Source organism: Hemiscyllium ocellatum, chromosome 4 (assembly GCF_020745735.1).
Source record: "Hemiscyllium ocellatum isolate sHemOce1 chromosome 4, sHemOce1.pat.X.cur, whole genome shotgun sequence".
Lineage (NCBI taxonomy): Eukaryota > Metazoa > Chordata > Chondrichthyes > Orectolobiformes > Hemiscylliidae > Hemiscyllium > Hemiscyllium ocellatum.
In genome coordinates this window covers 51,557,127-51,580,006 of record NC_083404.1, presented here as the reverse complement: position 1 = coordinate 51,580,006, position 22,880 = coordinate 51,557,127, and positions in this window count along the sequence as shown.

Here is a 22,880-nt window from a genome sequence, read left to right as displayed (position 1 = left end):
GTGGGTGCTGACAGGTCGGACTAGATTGGGTTGGGATATCTGGTTGGCATGGATGAGTTGGACTGAAGGGTCTGTTTCTGTGCCGTACCACTCTATGACTCTCTGACTCTATTTGGCCAATGGTTAGATGATCTGCTATCTGTTTTTCTAATGTCACAGGACATATGGTCAAGTCAGGAATATGCATGTCTGTCTCTGGAATCACTATCAACAAGACTAGCTCAGAAATACAATATTGTGATGTTCCTGCAATCATTCTTTCAGAAAAAAAAAAGCAGGTTTCAAGCTGAAGTTAACAACAGATTTTCTTTTCAGAAAAGGTTGGGCAGCTCTATCTGGCAATTCCCCTCCCTTCCCTGCCTCCCCCAACTGCAGACCAAATCAAACCTGAAGCTCCCCAGACCAGCAAAGCAAACCATTATCACCAGTCATATGAAGGCTGATTGAAAGAAAGTTTCCAATGACCACAGTGACCATTCAATAAACTCTTTTAAAGAAAGCACTTCAGATATTTCCTCAAAATATGATATAAATCCATTTTCCACAGCCCTTCAAAACCTACATCCTCCAAGAAATACTAAATCTGAAGTACCTTTGCAACAATTTTCTCCATAATAGAATGAACACACAATGTTTTAGCTATTGGCATTGAAGGTTAACTGCAGCCATTGAATTGACACCTAGAGCGCTTGTACAACGACATGTTTTAAGACATAAAATATGAGTATGCATAACTCATTCCTTTAAAAAATGCAAGTTTCATTATACTTCATTTTGTTGGCAAGCATTTATCTTTTAAATCTACTTGTGAAGTATTGTAAATCTATTCACTCAGTGAAGCCTCTGCCAGGTCACAAACATTACAAGTTGGCTGCCACACCCAGGAGTTAATGTATAGATCATTGTGGTTTCTGCAGTTGTTAACTTCCCACACTCAAGTCTCACTGTACTTCAGCGATATCGATGGCGCAGATACGTGAACTGATGAGTCAGAATGTTCCAGGCTCAAGTTCCACTTGAGCTTAAAAAACAAGGTTGAACACCCAACCCAATGCAAGTTTGACTGGCTTATATGCTGTTCCAAGCTCTGTCTACCAGATTAAACATCAAGCATGAAGGTGAGCAATCCCTTCGGTCTTGGCCAATAGTTATCCCTCAATAAATATCACAAGGTATTATTATCTGGTCATTGTTCTTAGTGGGAATTTATTGAGTACATATTTATTTGTCATATTTCTTACATTTCAACAATGCTATTCCTCAAAAGTAACTCCATTATAATGCACTTTAAGACATCCAATAGACATGAAAGGTGCCATGTTAATGCAAGTCTGTCTTCATGATTGCACAAAAACTGATTGTCTTATAGTAAGAGGTATAAACTAACATGCTTCCACTCCTAGACATATATTTTGATTCCTTCTTGCTTAATTTTATTTTGTGTGGGAAAAAGTTTACATTGAAAACTCTTTGCTCTGAAGTTAGTTATCTTTAAATTTTCCAATCAAAGATCTTTTTTCTTCCTATGCTTTTAATTCTCCCTTAATCTTTATTTCCTTCTCTTTACTTCACTTTCTAGATAAGATGACAAATTCAATTCAAACTTCTTGTCAATCATTCCTGCGTTTATTTCCCAATCTTACAATTTATTTGGTTAGGGACTAATGGGCTTATTTGGGTCTTGGATGTCCTGCTTCCTGTTATCACCTTCATTTTCAGCAGTTTGTGACCAAAAACATTTTTGAGCTGAAGAACGCAAGACCAAGTTAGTAGACTCTATTAGATGCCCTTCTGCAGCAAAATCTGGCCCAAAGCAAATGCAAAAATTAAGGTTTATCAGCGTACTATTTTATTTAAAATGAGAAATACACAACAATTTATGTTTTGCCTTTGGTGCCTCCTATTTCTGAACTATATGTTATCCCTTGGCAATATAATTTGAAAATACAACTCCAAATATACACTGATAACATCCAGCTCTACCTGACTGTCATTTCTCTGAGCCACTGTCTCTGACTTATCACAAGAGCTAAGGCTGATGCTTTTGCAGCAATCTTCAGCCATAAGTGCTGATTGGATGATCCATCTCGGCCTCCTCCAGTGATCCCCAGCATTACAGATACAGTAGCGCCTCGACTTCCGAACTTAATCCGTTCTGGGACCCGTTTCCAGAACCGAAAAGTTCGCAAACTGAATCAATTTTTCCCATTGTTCGGATAGCGTAAGAATGCTTGGACGTAGCAACGAATGCTGTTCACAGCGCACGTGCCAAAGATGAACTGAATGAGATCACACGGGGCCCGAGAGCTTTTGCATTCACCAAGTGCGTAGCAAAGCAGAACAATGAAACCACATGGTCGCACATGGGCTTTTTGCATTCATACCTTCATTCGTACCTTGAATTTCGTATGTACGTTGAAGCAAAATCTTACGTACAATCCTGATCGTAAACCGATTTGTTCGTGTATGGGGTCGTTTGTATGTCGAGGCGCTACTGTACCAGTCTTCAGCCAATTCAATTCACTCCATTTGATATCAAGAAACAGTTGGAGACACTGGATACTACAAAGGCAATGGCCCCTGACAACATTCCACCAATAGTACTGAAGACTTGTGCTTCAGAACCTGCTGCTCCCCTAATCAAGCTGTTCCAGTACAGTTACAACACTGGTATCTATCTGACAATGTGGAACATTGCCCAGGTATGTCCTGTACATAAAAAGCAGGACTAATCCAACCCAGCTATTTACCACTCCTTCACTCAACTCTCAATCATCAGTAAAGTGGTGGAAGTTATCATCACCATTGCTTTCAAGCAGTACCTGTTCAGCAATAACATGCTCAGGGATGTCCAGTTTGGGTTCCGCCAGGACCACCCTGCTCCTGATCTCATTACAGCGTGGGTTCAAACATGGATAAAAGAGCGGAATTCCAGAGGTGAGGTGAGAGTGACATCCCTTGATATCAAGGTGGCTTTTGACTGACTGTGGCATCAAGGAATCCTAACAAAAATGCAATCAATGGGTATCAGGAGGCAAACTTTCTGGTGGTTAGAGTCATACATAGAACATAGAACATAGAACATAGAAAAATACAGCGCAGTACAGGCCCTTCGGCCCTTGATGTTGCGCCGACCAAAGTCTACCTAACCTACACTAGCCCAATAACCTCCATATGCTTATCCAATGCCCGCTTAAATGACCATAAAGAGGGAGAGTTCACCACTGCTACTGGCAGGGCATTCCATGAACTCACAACCCGCTGAGTAAAGAATCTCCCCCTAACATCTGTCCTATACCTACCACCCCTTAATTTAAAACTGTGTCCCCTAGTAACAGCTGACTCCATTAACAGAAAAAGGTTCTCAGTGTCTACCCTATCTAAACCCCTAATCATCTTGTACACCTCTATCAAATCTCCCCTAAACCTTCTTTTCTCCAATGAGAACAGCCCCAAGTGCCTCAGCCTTTCCTCATACGATCTTCCTATCATGCCAGGCAACATCCTGGTAAACCTCCTCTGCACTCGTTCCAATGCCTCCACATCCTTCCTATAGCATGGCGACCAAAACTGCACACAATACTCCAGATGAGGCCGCACCAGAGTCTTATACAACTGCAACATGACCTCAGGACTCTGGAACTCAATTCCTCTACCAATAAAGCCCAGTACACCATATGCCTTCTTCACAGCTCTATTTACCTGGGTGGCAACTTTCAGAGATCTGTGTACATGGACACCAAGATCCCTCTGCTCATCCACACTAGCAAGTAGCCTACCATTAGCCCAGTAATCCATCTTCTTGTTACTCCTACCAAAGTGAATGACTTCACACTTAGCTACATTGAACTCCATTTGCCACCTTTCTGCCCAGCTCTGCAACTTATCTATATCCCGCTGTAACCTGCCACATCCTTCTTCGCTGTCCACAACTCCACCGACTTTCGTGTCATCCGCAAACTTGCTCACCCAGCTTTCAAGCCCCTCCTCTAGATCATTTGTAAAGATGACAAACAGCAATGGTCCCAAAACAGATCCTTGTGGAACACCGCTAGTAACTGCACTCCAAGATGAACCTAGTCCATCAACTACTACCCTCTGTCTCCTTCCAGCCAGCCAATTCCTAATCCAAACCTCTAATGCACCCTTAATGCCATACCTCCGTAGTTTTTGCATTGCATACCTGACACATAGGAAGATGGCTGTGGTTGTTTGAGGTCAGTCATCTCAGCTCTAGGACATCTCTGCTGGAGCTCCTCAGGATAGCATCCTGGACCCAACCATCTTCAGGTAGTTTATCAATGACCTTCCCTCCATCATAGGGTAGAAGTGGGGCTATTTGCCAATGATTGCACAATGTTCAGCATCATTCATGACTCCTCAGATACTGAAGTAGTCCATGTTCAAATACAACAAGATCTGGACAATGCCCAAGCTTGGGCTGACAAATGCCAAGTAACATTCCCGCCACACGAACACCAGTCTATGACTATCATCAATAAGAGATCATCTAACCACCACCCCTTGATATTCAATGCTGTCACCTTTACTGCACCCCCATGATGTTGGTAGTGGGGGATTATTATTGACCAGAAGTTCAACTGGACTCACTGCATAAACATAGTGACTACAAGAGCAGGTCAGAGGCTAGGAATACTGCAGCGAGTAACACACCTCCTGACTCCCCAAAGCCTGTCAACCATTTAGACTGCACTAGTCAGGAGTGTGACGGAATACTCCCCACTTAACTGGATGAGTGTAGCCCCAACAACACTCAAGAAGCTTGACACCATCCAGGGCAAAGCAGTCCGCTTGATTGGCATTACATCCACAAGCAGCCACAACCCACCACCAATGCTTGGCAGCAGCAGTGTGTACTATATACAAGATGCACTGCAGAAATTCACCAAAAATCCCCAGATAGCAGCTTCCAAACCCACAACTACTTCCAACTAGAAGGACAAAGGTAACAAATATATGGGAACACCACCACCTTTAAATTCCCTTTCAACCCATTCACTATTCTGACTTGGAAATGTATCACCTTTCCTTCACTGTCACTGGGTCAAAATCCTGGAATTCCCTCCTTAATGGCATCACGGTCAACCCACAGTAGGTGGAGTGCAGTAGTTCAGGATGGCAGCTAACCACCACCTTCTCAAGGGCAACTAAGGATGGGTAATAAATGCTGGCAAGCCAGTGATGCCCACATCCCACAAGTGAATATATATTAAAAAATTTTCCACCATCCATTTCTGGCTGAGCAGATATTTCCCATAAATAAATATTGCGGAGGTCCAAACCATTGTCTTCATTCTCTGACAACACTGGCTACCAGATCTGTCCGTCTCTTTCGTTGCCCTCTGAGACTGAACCACACAATTTGTCATCTTCACATCTCATCTGACCACAAGATCCCATGTTCACTCAATCATCATGACCACCTACCTTTGGCACCTTGACATTGCCTGCCATCACCCCAGATTCATCTATGTATTTGTTGTCATTTATACTTGACTATTCGAATGTCCTTCTGCTTATCTCCTATCCACTGTTCTCCATACTCTAATCAAAAACACTGCTGTCCATATCTTCACTCACACCAAGGCTTGTTCACCTATCACTCCTGTGCTCACTAAAATGCATTGGCTATGCCCTAGCCTCTGGGCAAGAAGGCCTGGGTTCAAGTCCCACTTGCTCTAGATGTGCAGAGGTGTGTCGTAACACATCTGGAATAGGATGATTAAAAATATCTACATAGGCTATGTCATTAGCAATATTTCGATTTTAATACTCTCATCCATATTTTCAAAACACTTTATGATCTCATCTCTTCTTACCACTATATCTGTTTATCGAGCTCTCTAATCCCTTTCCCTCTAGCCCCACAAACTTCCAAGATCTATGCTCTTCTCCTATTCTAGTTGCTCCACTGTTAGTGGCTGTACTTTCAGCAGTCTGGGTCCTATGCTTGGAAATCCTCTTTCTAAACCACTCCATCTCACTCCCTCCCGCTTCTTCTTCAAGATGCTCATTTGCATAAGCTTTAAATAGAGCTCCTGTAAAGACCTTTGGATATTTCAATACATTACATTGGCCTTTATAAATGTGAGATGCCATTGTCAAAGAACAATACACTAAAGGACTGAAAATGAACATCTTGTCTATTCAGGTTATTAAATAAGTTGAAAGTGAATATATCCTTACTTTAATATTGGGTTGTGATGTTTAGCAAAAGGTAAATTCTATTTCAATTGAGATTATGCTGACTAATTAACACAGACACAAATGGCATCATTTTAAGCAGAAACATGAATTGACTTATAATTCAAAATAAAGAACAATTATGAATAAATCATTGGCATAATATGGATATTTTGATCTTCTGTGAGTTTCAATGTATAGCAGATTTCTCAAAATCTCATTAAAAATATCTAAACCTAATTTCATATTGCCCAAATACTTGGAAAGTCTGCCTTGCGTTAAAGGTGCAAAATGCAAATATTAATCCTATCTTGTGCCGGAATATGTGAATATATTCCAAAAACATTGTGCTAGAAGCAGATGATTAAGGTGAGGCTGGTCTCTATATGGGATATGGTTCAGCTGGGGCTGGACTTTGACTTTGGGTCCAGCCCAAGTTTGGGCGGGGCTCCAGTTGAAGAATTGTTTACATTATCACCTTATTGGAATTAGCAAGTAGCTTTTGGCAACCTTGCATTTGTCGAGTGAATGATTGATTAACTGCATTCTCAGATGTGAACACAAATATTATATTAGTATGCAGACAGATTTAAAGCGTTAGAAAGAAATGTAACCAATGTAATTATTTCCTTACCTCAATCTGTTTCTTCATTAACGAGATTTCAGGAGTAATACACTAATTTGATCAAGAGAATAGTAATTGATTGAAGTACAGTTTCTGTGAAAATTATTTGCATTATTTGCTAACTATCTATTGCTGTGATCAAATGAGAAAGAGTAGATCTTCTCCTCACTTTTCAAACTTCTGAGTATATTCTTTTTAGCATAAGGCCAATTAAAGTGTAATACTCAATGTCTACTGTATCAGTGAAGAGCCAACTGCAAAGTTTCCTTGAGTGAAAGAAAGATTTTTTATCATCTGCTAACCCTGAGTAAACAACTGGGCAGATTTTCCATTGGCCAAATGGTCGGATGGTGAGTTGGGATTGATGTTGTACTTGGAGTCACTGAAATCCCCAACATAGCAAGCTCCAAAGGAATTCACCTGGAAATTTAATTTTCTGCTGGGCAATTCCCTCTATACCAAAAACCCATGGAGGTCTATATAATCTGGAGACTTCAGATGATTCCAATATAATTAAGAAAAACTGTTACTCAGGAAAATTTAGTCGATTAAATACATATAATTCGCATGTAACTATTAAACAGAGACCATACATACCCCACTCACACATCTCAAGCCACCTTACATCCCCAGAACCTGATTTAACAGCCACTCAACCCCTGACTTGACACTCTGCCTACCTTTCTTGGTACTAAACAGCTCCATTTCCCCCACCTCCAGGAACTGACAGAACCACCCCCACCCCACATCACCACCCAAAACACCGTCTGTTGGACCCTCACTGACCCCCCAACTCCTAACACACCACATGCTATTGTCACCAGATCTGGCCCTCACTATGTGCCAGGGACTTGACATTCACCCCTTCCTGCAAACGACACCCCCACCCATTCTGCAGCTGAACTCTACCTCTGCCAGACCGACTCCCCTGTCACTGGGCCCAATGTGACTTCAAACTCCTGTCGCTGGACCCAACTGTCCATTCCTCTTTGCCCGTTGGCCGTACCCAACACCTACCACCTCTCCATGCTGGACCTGAAGTCCCCCAGTTCTGACACCTAGAATCTGCAACTCCTACTGGACCTGAATTCTCTAGCCTGCCCAACATATCCGAAACACTTACTTGCTCCCTTGGTTCCTTGCATTCTATGTTGGCACCCTACCCCTCTGTAATTGACACCTCTCCAGCTGGCATCCTAACACACCCAGGTGGTACACTAACCCCCCCACCTCAGCTAGAGTGCTATCTTGTACCCCAGATAGCACACTACCCAGTTGGCACCCTACTTACCTGGTACACCAAACCTCTATCCATCCAGCATCCAACCCTCCTAGCACCTGAACATTACTCTTACCTTGTGTACTTAGCCTTTGACAGCAGCTATCAGAGTGGCTGTCAGTACCTCCACATTCCTGGTTATGACAGCTAATGCTGTCAAAAGAGCCTGTGGCTTGCCTCTGACAGGTCTGCACTGGGAAAGAACTATCAGAATGCAAGTAAGCTTCTGCATTTCTGAGGGAGCGCTGATTGGAATCTTTTCTCAGAAATGCTTTTCTCCTTTTCAAGTTTGAGTCCAGTGACCCTTCTCCAGACCAAATCAGAGTCCCCAGCAAAGCAAGCAGTTATCACCAGTCATATAATTTCCAGGAAGCCATGATTAAAAAAAGAGTCTCCAATATTCATGAATAAAACCAGCTTGAATAGCAATCTACAGCAGCTTGACACTCACTGCAAAATCTGTTCCAAAACAGATTCAACATCAAACGTACTGTTATGACCAAGGCTAGAAGAGTGCAACATTGACGAGTTACACTATTGCATAAAATATAAGTACTTTTTCCAGTTATCAAGGTGGCCAATTAAATAGGTTACGTCAGATTTTAAACAACAAGTTAGATCAATCAGGTTTCTTAATGAACACAATTATTGGTTTATTATCAAATAAAACAGTCAATTAAATACAATAAGTGGTTAACAATCAGTGATATAAAAGCACAAATGCTATCACTCTAAATATTTGCAAAATAACCACACATTAAAGAGGGAAAACAATAGATTTCTGTTTCCAGTGATTCACTTTAAACAGAAAAAAACTGTCTGGTTAAAGATGGTTGTTCTTCGTGCAAAGAAGAATAATGTATAAAATGTTCCAAAATTTGTTGAACTGTTGTTCTGGCACATCTGACTCTCACTAATTGCACTATTGTCTCTGGTGACTTTCGGGCACAGCTTGCTCAGGAAGTACAATATTGTGTAATTTCTCCAATAACTCTGTCAGAAGAACAAATAGGTTTCAACATAAGCTCAATAAGAGGATTCTTTCAGAAATAGAAAAGATCAGTGGAGTGGACCTTCCTGGCAGACTTCATGTCCTCAAGTCATTCAGATACAAAAGCACTTTCTCCAAGCCAATTCATGTCAGGATAATAAAACAGAGAGCTGACGATACTGAACATCTTAAACAAAAACAGAAAATTAGAGAAATCAGAGTTAAAATTTTGAGTCCAGTGACCCTTCTCCAAACTATTCAGGATCCAAAGCAAGCAGTTATCACCAGTTGTGTGATTTCTGAGAAGCCTTGATTAAAAACTCCAATGTCCATAGTGACTTTTCAACAAACTCTTTGAGAGAAACTACTTCAGATATTTCCACAATAATTGAAATACATCGTCTTCCACATTTCCATCCTTCAAAAATATTAAGAGTCTTTGTGTAATAAAATTAATTTTAAATTTTGTGAACTCTGTAAATAGCAAGGCTTGATTTTCAGCATTTTAAGCCAGCGAAGCATAACAGCATCTATTAGGCACTGTATGCAACTGGCAACAGAACTGTACCTACTCATGGCATGGCATATACCCAACTCTACATTACCATCACACCTGGGGATCAATCTTGGTTCAATAAGAAATGCAGGAGGGCATGCCAGGTGCAGCAGCACTCATACTTGAAAATGTACCTCCACCATTTTTGCCACCACCCCACCCCTATTTGCATTCTGCAACTCCCTCATTAAGGCCACATCTCTCACCAACACACCTCCACTCCCAGCACAATACCTTGCTGCCACAAGAGGTATTAAACCTGCACCCAAAACTCTCCCCTCACCTCTGTCCAAGGTCCCATAGCATCCTTCCACATCCAGCAGAGATTTTTCTGCACACCCAAACCTCATCTACTGTGTCCATTGCTTTTGATGTGGTCTCCTCTACATTGGGAGACAGGACACCAACTCGCCAACATGTTTCAAGGAACATCTCTAGCTCACATGCACCAAACAACCCCACCACCCTGTGGCCGACCACTTCAGCTCCCCCTCCCCCTCCTGATGAAGGGCTTTTGCCCGAAACATTGATTTCGCTGCACTTTGGATGCTGCCTGAACTGCTGTGCTCTTCCAGCACTACTAATCCAGAATTGTCAATAAATGCTAGTCCAACCAGTATTGCCCAAATTTCATAAATACATTTTAAAAATATAAAAGGAATACACAGTCTAATGTGCTAAAGGTATTCTTCAAAAATAAAGGTTTAACCTGAGACCCTGATTTTTTTAACCATTGTTTTACATCCTTAGTAGTAGCATGAGGATATGTTGTTAATGTCTAGGTTTATCTCCAATTTATTTTGTCAAGAGGTGTTTTGTCCTTTGAGAGGCCGAGAGAAACCGAGAGTTTTATCCAGTTCTGCAGTCACAAGTCTATCTTCATCAAAAATTGGTTTTCTGAAATACTAGCAGATTTGTGAACTTCAATGTTTGAGCCCATTTCCAAACTCAATATTACAGGTGATTTTTTTCATCTTCAAGATGTAAAGCCTATCACACAGGAGTAAATAAAATGGAAGATGGAATGAGCTAGTTGCAGTGTGTGTTGATAAAAGGTTAATTTCATTTGAGTTGATTTCAGTTATTCCACTTTGGTTTCATGAAGCATGCTTCACTTGTATGATCAGCTGTTTACTTTTAAAATCAGTGGTTTTCCTTTGCAAATCCATTTCAGTCTATTAAAATTCTAGGTATTAAAATTAATGATGAACCTTTAAAGTAATAGTCCATATGTTATCACTATCACGACACTTGTCCATCATAACTAATGAATACGAACAATACTTCTCTTTCCTGTTTATGGTGAGCATTCCATTTCGAGACAAGAATGAAATAATGATTCAGAAATTGGAGCAATAACACACACACATTGTAATTTCACTCTCTTCTTTCCAGCCCAAGTTCAAAACCTGCTTTGCGAATTGTAGCTAGACATGTTCCCTGAGCATTGCTATCTGTCTGAGTTTTAAAACTCCACTGCCCAGTCCTTCAATCCATGTACTAGATTCTGACATTTTTTTCAAATTTGATTTCTTGGAGGTTAGTGCATGGTGATCGGACATTTGCATCCCATTCAATGCCTGTATGTGCATCTGCAAATGCACTGAACTTTACCTGAACCCAACCGTACTAGTTGAGGCTTGAAACTTGGTTCTGTTTATTTGATCTTTCAATTAGCAGCTTGCTGTTATGTCTCTGTTGGTCTCCACAAGTAGTGTCCGCTTTGGGGCATGAACTGGGTTTTTCCTTAATCCATTCCGCTTTCGCTGGAACACTACTTTTCTCAGGCAAAATTTTAGGATCGATGATATTCCTTGTGGCTCTTCCACAAGTTGAAACTTCAACTTGTCTTTTTTATTACTCATGGGATGTGTTGCCACTGGCATATCAGCATTTATTGCCCATCCTTAGTTGACTTTGAGAATCTAGTGGTGAGCTACCTTCTTGAACATCTGTTGTCCAAATGCTGGAGATAGACCCACAATGCTGTTAGGGAGGAAATTCAAGGATTTTGAATTGGTTACAGTAAAAGAATGTCAATATATTTCAAGTCAGGATGGTTATTAATTTGCAGATGGTGGTGTTCCCATATATTTGCTGTCTCTTGTCCTTCTAGATTGAAGTAGCCATGAGTTTGGAAAGTGCTGTCTCAGGATTTTTAGTGAATTTCTGCAGTGCATCATTTTGATATTGCTATTTCATTGTTGGTGGTGGAAGGAGTAGATACTTGTGGATGTGGTTGACTTAATAATATCTAAAACATTGAGTTCCTAAGGGTCCTTATGTCACTGTTGTGGTGTCCCTACCTCTGGGCTAGAAGATCCAAGTTCTACCTGTTCTAGAGGTGTGCAACGGCATAGAGTCATATAGTCATAGTAATGAACAGCATGGAAACAGACCTTTTAGTACAACTCGTCCATGCCAACCAGACATCTTAAATAATTTAGTCTCATTTGCCAGCATTTGGCCCACATTCCTCTAAATCCTTTCTATTCATATACCCATCCAGATGCCTTTTAAATGTTGTCATGGTTCCCAAACTACTCCACTTTCTCTTGCATCTTATTCCTTACACACACTATCCGCTGCATGAAAACGTTGTCCCTTAGGTTCCTTTTAAATCTTTCCCCTCTCACCTTAAACTTTTGCCCTCTAGTTTTGGTCTCCGCTACCCTGGGGAAAAGACGTTGGTTATTCACCAAATCTGTGCCCCTCATGATTTTTTAAACTTCAGTAAGGTCACCCCTCAGCCTCTGATGCTCCAGGGAAAACAGTCCCAGCCTATTCAGCCTCTCCCTATAGCTCAAACCCCCCAACCCTGGCAACATCCTTGTAAAGCTTTTCTGAACGCTTTCAAGTTTCACAACATCCTTCCTATAACAGGGAGATCAGAATTGCATGCAATGTTCCATTAGTGGCCTTACCAAAAGTGTCCTGTACAGCTGCAACATGACCTCCCAACTCCTATACTCGATGCTCTGATCAATAAAGAAAAGCATACCAAATGCATTCTGCATTATCCTATCTATATGTGTTTCCACTTTCAAGGAACTCCAAGGTCTCTATGTTCAGCAACACTCCCCAGGGCCTTACTATTAAATATTTAAGTCCTGCCTTGATTTGCCTTTCCAAAATGCAGCACCTCACATTTATCTAAATTAAACTCCATCTGCCACTCCTCGGCCTATTTGATCAAGGTTCTGTTGTACTCTGACATCTGTTGTCAGATAGAAAGGTAGCCATTCCAGGCCCTATTACCCTTTACTCCTTAACATGTGTCAGGATTAGAAAAGATATGATGTCTTTGAACTCCTTGGAGAATTAAGTGATGAAGGTGCCCTTAATTTTAAGCGTGTTTTGCCACTAATCAAAAGAAAGTTACTTAAGGCATTCAAATTCTCTGTATATCTGGTTAGGCCATTTCCTGGAGCTTTTGCTGGTTTCCTTCAGGCAGGCACTTAAAAAGCCCCTTTTGTTGCCACATAGCTGGTTGCACCATTCTCAGGCAAGAAGGAGTAAACTTCGTGAGCTTTGTTTTTTGTTTGCTTACTCTACAACAGTTGATTGGCCATTTTAGTTGCTCTCCCAACTATTAGGACAGGTTAGGAGAGGGGCCAAAGAAATGGCAGATGGAGTACAATGTGGGTAAGTATGAGGTCATTCACTTTAGTAAGAAGAATAGAGGCATGGACTATTTTCTGAATGGGGAGAAAATTCAGAGGTCTGAAGTGCAAAGAGACTTGAGAGTCCTAGTCCAGGATTCTCTCAAGGTAAACTTGCAGATTGAGTCAGTAGTTAGGAAGGCAATGCAATGATAGCTTTTATTTTGAGAGGACCTAAATATAAAAGCAGGGATGTACTTCTGAGGCTCTATAAGGCTCTGGTCAGACCATATTTGGAGTATTATGTGCTGTTTTGGGAGCCATATCTCAAGAAGGATGTACTGGTCTGAAAGCATTTTCAGAGGTGATTCATGAGAATGGTCCTAGCAATTAAAAGTTTAACATATGAGGAACATTTGAGGATTCTGGGTCTATATTCAATAGAATTCAGAAGGATGAGGGGAGATCTAATTAAAACACACAGAATACTGAATGGCCTGGACAGAGTAAATGTTGGGAAGATGTTTCCATTGATAGGAGAGACAAGGACCCGAGGACACAGGCTTAGAGTAAAGGAAAGACCTTTTAGAATAGAAATAAGAAACTTCTTCAGCCAGACAGTCTGTGAAGGCCAGGTGATTGAATATATTTAAGGCTGACATAGATAGGTTCTTGATTATCAAGGGGACCAAGGGTTATGGGGAGAGAATGGGGTTGAGAAACTCATTAGCCATGACTGAATAGCAGAGCAGATTCAATGGGCTGAATAGCCAATATCTGATTCTAGTCTTATGGTCTTATTTGAAAAAGATAAAGATGCTCAACTTGTCTTTGTTAAACTTTCGGGATTAAATAGGGGAACTGAATATCTTGGTCCTTACAGCTGCTTTGGGGTAATTCCCTCACCAGAGGTACCTTCTGTAGAGACTCTTTTCTCACCTAACATTCCCCACAACACATGTGTTTCAATTTAAATTTCCTTCTGCTTTCCCAACTCCTCCTCCACTCTTCCCTTTCCTTAAATTTCCTTTCTTTCCCTGTATCTTATTTTCTGTTCTTCCCCCTCTTTTTGACGTCTATTTCCAATTTCGGCCTCTCTAATTCTGTCTCAATTTCCACGACTAATGTCTCACCACCCATTTTACAGTTTCGTTTTTTTTCATGGCTTATGGGCAGAATTCTGACTTTAAGTACAAAAATGCATCTTTTGGTTCTTCCAAGGCTTTTAATTCTTTGTAAATTACCTTGTCCTGTACTATGAAATTATTAACTTCAAATATAAACATCTGAAAACCTTAATAGTATGGGCCCCAAAAAAACTTTTTTGTTACTGTTTAAAAATAGATTTTCAACAAAATTTATTCTCTCCCCCAATTCATTCACTAGATCTATATGAACTAACTTGCAAAATTATTCCCTGATCTTGTTGTGAACAGGTGAGGAGGGATTTACATTTGTTAAAGCAGAAAATTACATTTCTCTTTCATTAGTTATCCAATGTTGTAGTGGTTCTGTTCGCCGAGCTGGAAGTTGTTGTTGCAAGCGTTTCGTCCCCTGGCTAGGAGACATCATCAGTGCTCTGGAGCCTCCTGCGAAGCGCTTCTTTGATGTTTCTTCCGGCATTTATAGTGGTCTGTCCTTGCCGCTTCCGGGTGTCAGTTTCAGCTGTCCGCTGTAGTGATTGGTATATTGGGTCCAGGTCGATGTGTCTGTTGATGGAGTTTGTGGATGAATGCCATGCCTCTAGGAATTCCCTGGCTGTTCTCTGTCTGGCTTGCCCTATGATAGTAGTGTTTTTCCAGTCGAATTCATGTTGCTTGTTGTCTGAGTGTGTGGCTACTAGGGATAGCTGGTCGTGTCGTTTCGTGGCTAGTTGGTGTTCATGTATGCGGATTGTTAGCTGTCTTCCTGTTTGTCCTATATAGTGTTTTGTGCAGTCCTTGCATGGTATTTTATAAACTACATTAGTTTTGCTCATGTTGGGTATTGGCTCCTTTGTTCTAGTAAGTTGTTGACTGAGCGTGGCTGTTGGTTTGAGTGCCGTTATGAGTCCTAGGGGTCGCAGTAGTCTGAAACTGACACCCGGAAGCGGCAAGGACAGACCACTATAAATGCCAGAAAAAACATCAAAGAAGCGCTTCGCAGGAGGCTCCAGAGCACTGATGATGTCTCCTAGCCAGGGGACGAAACGTTTGCAACAAAAACTTCCAGCTCGGCGAACAGAACCACTACAACAAGCACCCGAGCTACAAATCTTCGCACAAGTTATCCAATGTCTATTTGTCAGTAAGGTGTCAGTTTCAGAGTTTTTTTGCATGCAAGTCCAATTTAGAGTGGATACTGATGATTTTCACCAGGACACTGCCTCAGTTGGAGTGATTCTGCTATGAAGAGACATTACCCTGGGGTTGTTTCCTTAAAGCAGAGAAGGCTGAGGGAGGGATTGGATTAAGTTATACATTGACAGGGTAGCTAGAGAGAAATGTTTACCCAGAAAGGGGTCAATAACCAGGGGACACAGTTTTTAAGTTAAAAAGCTGGAGATTTAGAGGGGATTTAATGAAACATTTTTATAGATACCTGGATTTGATGAGAAAAATGGTGGTAGAGGTGGGAACACTCATGATATTTAAGAATGATTTGGATGAACACTTGAAATGCCATAGCATGCAAAACTACAGGCCAAGTGCTGGAAAATGGGATTAGAATAGGTGGACATTTGATGACAGTTATGGACAGGGTGAGCCTCTTTTCATGCAGGACTCTCTATGTCTCCAGTTTTATTATGTCAACATTGAGAAGAAAAAAGATACAACACTAAGCTTGTATATGCACTGGTGGGATAAGAGTTCAGTAGTGTGAGAAATGTACAGCACGGAAACAGACCCTTTGGTCCGACTTGTCCATGCTGACCAGATATCCTAAATTAATCTAGTCTCATTTGCCAGCACTTGGCATAAATCCCTCTAAACCCTTCCTACTCATATATCCTTACAGATGTCTTTCAATTGTTGTAATTGTACCAATCTCCACCATTTCCTCTGGCAGCTCATTCCATACACACACTACCTTCTGTGTAAAAATGTTGCCCCTTAGGTCCTTTTTAATCTTTCCCCTCTCACCCTAAATCTATGCCCTCTAGTTCTGGACTACCCCACCCAGGGAAAATACTTTATCTATTTATCCTATCCATGCCCCTCATAATTTTGTAAACCTCTATAAGGTCACCACTCAGCCTCCAATGCTTCAGGGAAAACAGCCCCAGCCTGTTCAGCCTATAGGATTCTCCCTATAGCTCAAACTCTCCAACCCTGGCCACATCCTTGTAAATCTTTTTTGAATGCTTTCAAATTTCACAACATCCTTCCAATAGGAGGGAGACCAGAATTGCACACAATATTCCAAAAGAAGCCACAAAAGATGAAAGGTTAAATTCCTTGAGGCATAATTGTTTTAACCTGAGACTTATAGTAGAGTAGCTTTCATTTGTCATTTCTACCAAATGCAACAGATACAGTAATAACGAGACAGCATTTCTCCAGTACTAAGGTGCTACATGGACAGAACAAATTTCACAATTGTACAACATAACTTGCAAAACACACAAGTTACAGTGTAACAGATGAATGATGACTGATAGACATTTTTCTACCAGCATTACGAACGAATTTCAGATCAGACTGTTTCCAATTAAACTTTGTTAAGGAGCCCGATGGCTTGGGGCAAAAAACTGTTGCACATCTGGCTGTGAGACACTGAATGCTCTGGAATCCTCTGCCAGATGGCAGGAGGGAGAGGAGTTTGAGTGAGGGGTTTGTGGGGTCTTCACAATGTTCTCAGCCTTTCGGATGCAGCGTGTGGAGTAAATGTCTGTAATGGAGGGAAGAGAGACCTTGATGATGCCCTCAGCTATCCTCACTATCCGTTGTAGGGTCTTACGATCTGAGACTGTGCAATTCCCGAACCATGCAGCAGCTCAGAGTACTCTCGATGAACCCTCTGTAGAACATAGTGAGGATGGGGGCTGAGAGGTGAGCTTTCCTCAGACTGCACACAAAGTAGAGATGCTGCTGGGCTTTCTTGGCTACGGAGCTGGTGTTGCGGGTCCTGGTGAGATTCTTCATCAGGTGTATGCCAAGAAATTTGATGCTCTTCAAGATCTCCTCAGACGAGTCAATGTCCAGTAGAGTGTGGTCGCTATGTACCCTCCTGAAATCAACATCCATCTCTTTCGTCTTGTCCACGTTCAGAGACAGGTTGTTGTCACTGCACCAGTCCGTTAGCTGCTGCACCTCTTCTCTGTATGCTGACTCATCATTCATGCTGGTGAGGCCCACTACAGTTGTGCCATCAGCGAACGTAATGATGTGATCGACCTTTGCATTACTGCACAGTCACATGTCAGCAGGGTGTACAATAGTGGACCGAGCACTGGGGGACCCCCTATGCTTGGTGTGATGGTGTTGGAGATGCTGTTCCCAATCCGGACTGACTGAGGTCTCCCAGTCAGGAAATCCAGGATCCAGTTACAGGGAGATATTTAGGCCCAACAGACTCAGTTTCCCGATCACGTGCTCAGGAATGATAGTTTTAAATGCAGAACTGAGGTCTATGAACAGTAATCAGACGTGAGTATCCATCTTCTCCAGGTGGATGAGGGCCAGATGGAGGGTGGTGGAAATCGCATCATCTGTTGAGCGGTTGGGTCGATACGCGAACTGCAGGATGTCCAGCAGGGTCTTAACATGCCTCATCATGAGCCTCTCGAAGCACTTCATGATGATGGGTGTAAGCGCAACAGGGAGGTAGTTGTTAAGACAGGATGCTGAGACTGCTTCAGCACAGGGATGATGGTAGCGGCCTTGAAGCATGTTGGAACGATGGTGCAGCTCAGGGAGATGTTGAAGATGTCTGTGAGAACTGTGGTGTGTGCTCAATTCTTGTATCCTGAGCACTTGCAAATCTTATAGAACCTCCTAAATTTTTGATGTCTTGGATGTAGGTTTGCTTGCTGAGCTGGAAGGTTGATTTTCAGACGTTTCATCACTATACTGGGTAGCATCTTCAGTGGGCCTCTGGGCAAAGCTTCGTCCGAAGATATGACCTAGTATGGTGATGAAGCTTCTGAAAATGAACCTTCCAGCTTAGCAAGCAAACCTACATCCAGGACATCAACCCGAGCTACAAATCTTCTCAAAAAGCAGCTCATTCTTGATGTCCACTTGTTTTTCTCCACTTTGTGTTGTAAGGGGGTGCTTTGTCCTTTGAGAGGCAGAGAGAGAGAGAGACAGAGAGAGAGCATTCTCAGTTCTGCAGCTACAAGTCCTTACCCCTGCTCTGCAAAAATCAATTCTCTGAAATACAAATTTGTTTATATATTTCGTATAAATATTCAATGCTTCTGTGTTTGATGATTGCAGATGATGTCTTTCAGTTTCAATATGTGAAATTTATCATATGGCATAAATCAAAATATGAGACTAGGGTTTCTGCATTGCCTGACTGGATTGACGAGCTTTGATATCTTTTTAAAATTTCAGTTCAGATTATTTTGTTTATTTCATGTTGGTTTCAACCATTGTGATCATCTGATTGCTCTGGCCATTTTTAGCAGCCATTTTTCATTTTTAAAACTATTTCAATTGTTATGGACTAGGCCAGACCACTCAAAACATTCTTAAGCAGGTATCCCTAGACCTAACTTCGCAATTTGTTTTGCTAAGTGTACAGTAGCTAGGTCGACTACTAGATTTTAAAACGGACAAAAATGTATTCACAAAATTACACAATGAAACACAAAGAACAGAATAAAGAACCCCTACAGAACTCAACCTATCCATCAAGACTTAATTATGGTGTTCTGAATACACACAACAGTTCTAATAAGCAAACTCGCTTTAAAAACCAGTATAAATGGAACACACGCTTACAGGTTGAAGTTGAAGGGCAGAAAAGAGAGGGAGTTTCCACACAGCTCCCTCTGGAACTTCCTAGTTTAGGACTGAATTAAAACTGCTCAGCTCAGGTCAGCTCATAGAGATGTACAGCATGGAAACAGACCCTTCGGTCCAACCCATCCATGCTGACCAGAGATCCCAACCCAATCTCGTCCCACCTACCAGCACCCGGCCCATATCCCTCCAAACCCTTCCCATTCATATACCCACCCAAATGCCTTTTAAATGTTGCAATTGTACCAGCCTCCACCCCTTCCTCTGGCAGCTCATTCCATAGCCACACCATCCTGTGTGTGAAAAGGTTGCCCCTTAGGTCTCTTTTATATCTTTTCCGTCTCTCCCTAAACCTATGCCCTCCAGTTCTGGACTCCCCGACCCTAGGGAAAAGACTTTGCCTATTTACCCTATCTATCCAAGCCCCTCATAATTTTGTAAGCCTTTATAAGGTCACTCCTCAGCCAGGGAAAATAGCCCCAGCCTGTTCAGCCTCTCCCTATAGCTCAGATCCTCCAACCCTGGCAACATCCTTGTAAATCTTTTCTGAACCCTTTCAAGTTTTACAACATCTTTCCGATAAGAAGGAAACCAGAATTGCACACAATATTCCAACAGTGGCCTAACCAATGTCCTGTACAGCCGCAACATGACCTCCCAACTCCTGTACTCAATACTCTGACCAATAAAGGAAAGCATACCAAATGCCTTCTTCACTATCATATCTACCTGCGACTCCACTTTCAAGGAGCTATGAACCTGCACTCCAAGGTCTCTCTGTTCAGCAACACTCCCTAGGACCTTACCATTAGGTGTAGAAGTCCTGCTAAGATTTGCTTTCCCAAAATGCAGCACCTTGCATTTATCTGAATTAAACTCCATCTGCCACTTCTCAGCCCATTGGCCTATCTGGTCAAGATCCTGTTGTAATCTGAGGTAACCTTCTTCGCTGTCCACTACACCTCCAATGTTGGTGTCATCTGCAAACTTACTAACTGTATCTCTTATGCTCGCATCCAAATCATTTATGTAAATGACAAAAAGTAGAGGGCCCAGCACCGATCCTTGTGGCACTCCACTGGTCACAGGCCTCCAGTCTGAAAAACAACCCTCCCACCACCACCCTCTGTCTTCTACCTTTGAGCCAGTTCTGTATCCAAATGGCTAGTTCTCCCAGTATTCTATGAGATCTAACCTTGCTAATCAGTCTTCCACGGGGAACCTTGTCGAATGCCTTACTGAAGTCCTTGTAGATCATATCTACTGCTCACCCCTCATCAATCCTCTTTATTACTTCTTCAAAAAACTCAATCAAGTCTGTGAGACATGATTTCCCATGCACAAAGCCATGTTGACTATCCCTAATCAGTCCTTGCCTTTCCAAATACATGTACATCCTGTCCCTTGGGATTCCTTCCAACAATTTACCCACCACTGTGGTCAGGCTCACTGGTCTATAGATCCCTGGCTTGACCTTACCCCCCTTCTTAAACAGTGGCACCATGTTAGCCAACCTCAAGTCTTCTAGCATCTCACCTATGACTATCGATGATACAAATATCTCAGCAAGAGGCCCAGCAATCACTTCTCTAGCTTCCCACAGAGTTCTCGGGTACACCTGATCAAGTCCTGGGGATTTATCCACCTTTATCCATTTCAAGACATCTAGCACTTCCTCCCCTGTAAATACTGATGCAAAATACTCATTTAATATTTCCCCCATTTTCTGCGGCTCCACACAAAGGCTGACTTGCTGATCTTTGAGGGGCCCTATTCTCTCCCTTGTTACCCTTTTGTCCTTAATGTATTTGTAAAAACCCTTTGGATTCTCCTTAATTCTAATTGCCAAAGTTATCCCATGTCCCCTTTTTGCCCTCCTGATTTCCCTCTTAAGTATACTCCTAGTTCCTTTATACTCTTTTCATCTTCTTTAATGTGGATAGAGACAAAATAGCATTTCTGGGTTACCATCTGTAAATTACTATACAAGTAAAATCTATTTTGGTGGGATTTTTATTCTGTACCAAAATACTACAAGGGTGCTGGGAGTAAAGCCAACTTGAGTGAAAACTTGGGGCTTAAACTAAATCAAGCTGAACCAAATGGAAATCTTCACATGGGTGGAGTAGGGTTTCTGTGTTGAAGTGGGAGGGTGTGTTTCAGGTAGAGAATTAGTCAAAATAATTTGTTGGTGACAGGATACTGGATTTGAAGACAAAAAAGGACCGCTGCTTCAACATTTCCATAGGTGCATACACCCACCTGAGTAATTCATGATTGTTGAAAGTATAAATTAAAAAATGAAAATCTTTTGCTCATCTTCACTTTTGCTTTAACTCTTTATTGCCAAGGAAGGAAATGTAAAATTCAGTTAATAAAACTTGCAATATACAGACAGAATTATATGTCTAAAGTAAATTAAACTGGATGCTGAACCATATTGAATGGACTCTTAGAGTTGCAGTAAAGGATAAAGCCCTAATACATAAAAAAGCACAAATGTTTCATCCAAGCTAAAAACTGAGAGTAAAAAAAAAGCCAAATCCTAACAAATTTTTCTTCAATGATTATGAACATCATACATTTCACATCAGCTAAGGAAGGTTTTGTGTGATCGCCTCGTGAATCTGTTCTGGGACAAATATCCCAGGAAGGGAAATGAATAATCAAGTTGTGAATGCGAATTTAGTCAAGATTAAAGCACAGAAACTCTCGAAGCACTTCATGATGATAGATGTAAGTGCAATAAGGAGGTAGTTGTTGAGACAGGATGCTGAAGACATCTTCGGCATGGGGGCGATGGTAGCAGCTTTGAAGCACATTGGAATGATGGCGCAGCTCAGGGAGATATTGAAGATGTCTGTCAGAACTGTGATGTGTGCTCAATTCTTGTATCCTGAGCATTTGAGAACCTTACAGAACTTCAAAAATTTTGATCTAACTGATCAACCCTGATGTCTCTGTGCTAAGCACAGGCTTCCTACCAACACTTATTCATCTCATCAGTAACCCATTTTATCCCTTTCTTCCTTATCTGTTAATTTAGCTTCCCCTTAAAAGCAAATATATTGGCCATCTCTACTATCAGGTTCCACATTTTCCCTATGCTCTGGTTAAAGGAGTTTTTGCTGAATTCCCTATAAGATTTATTATCAACTATCTTATAATTATGGGTCTAGATTTGGTGTCCTTTGCAAATGAAAACATTTTATCCACATCTACCCTATTGAATCTTTTTACTATATTAAGTCTTCAAATAAGATCATTCCTCATACTGTTTTCTGGAGAAAAGAGCCCAGTTTATCCATTTCTTTTGTGATCTTTAGAATTTTGTGTCATTGAGTTATACAACACAGAAATAGACCCTTCGGTCCAATTCCATGCCAATCAGATATCTTAAATTAATCTAGCTCCATTTGCCAGCATTTGGCCCATATTCCCCTCTGCCCTTCCTATTCATATACCCATTTAGATGCCTTTAAGTTTTGTTATTGTACCAGCCTCCATCAGTTCCTCTGGCAACTTATTCCATATATGCACCACCCTTTGAGTGAAAAAGGTTTCCCCTTAGGTCCCTTTTAAATCTTTTCCCCTCACCAAAACCGATCCCTTCGAGCTTTGGACTCCCCCACCCTGGGAAAAACACATTGGCTATTCACTGTATTCATGCCT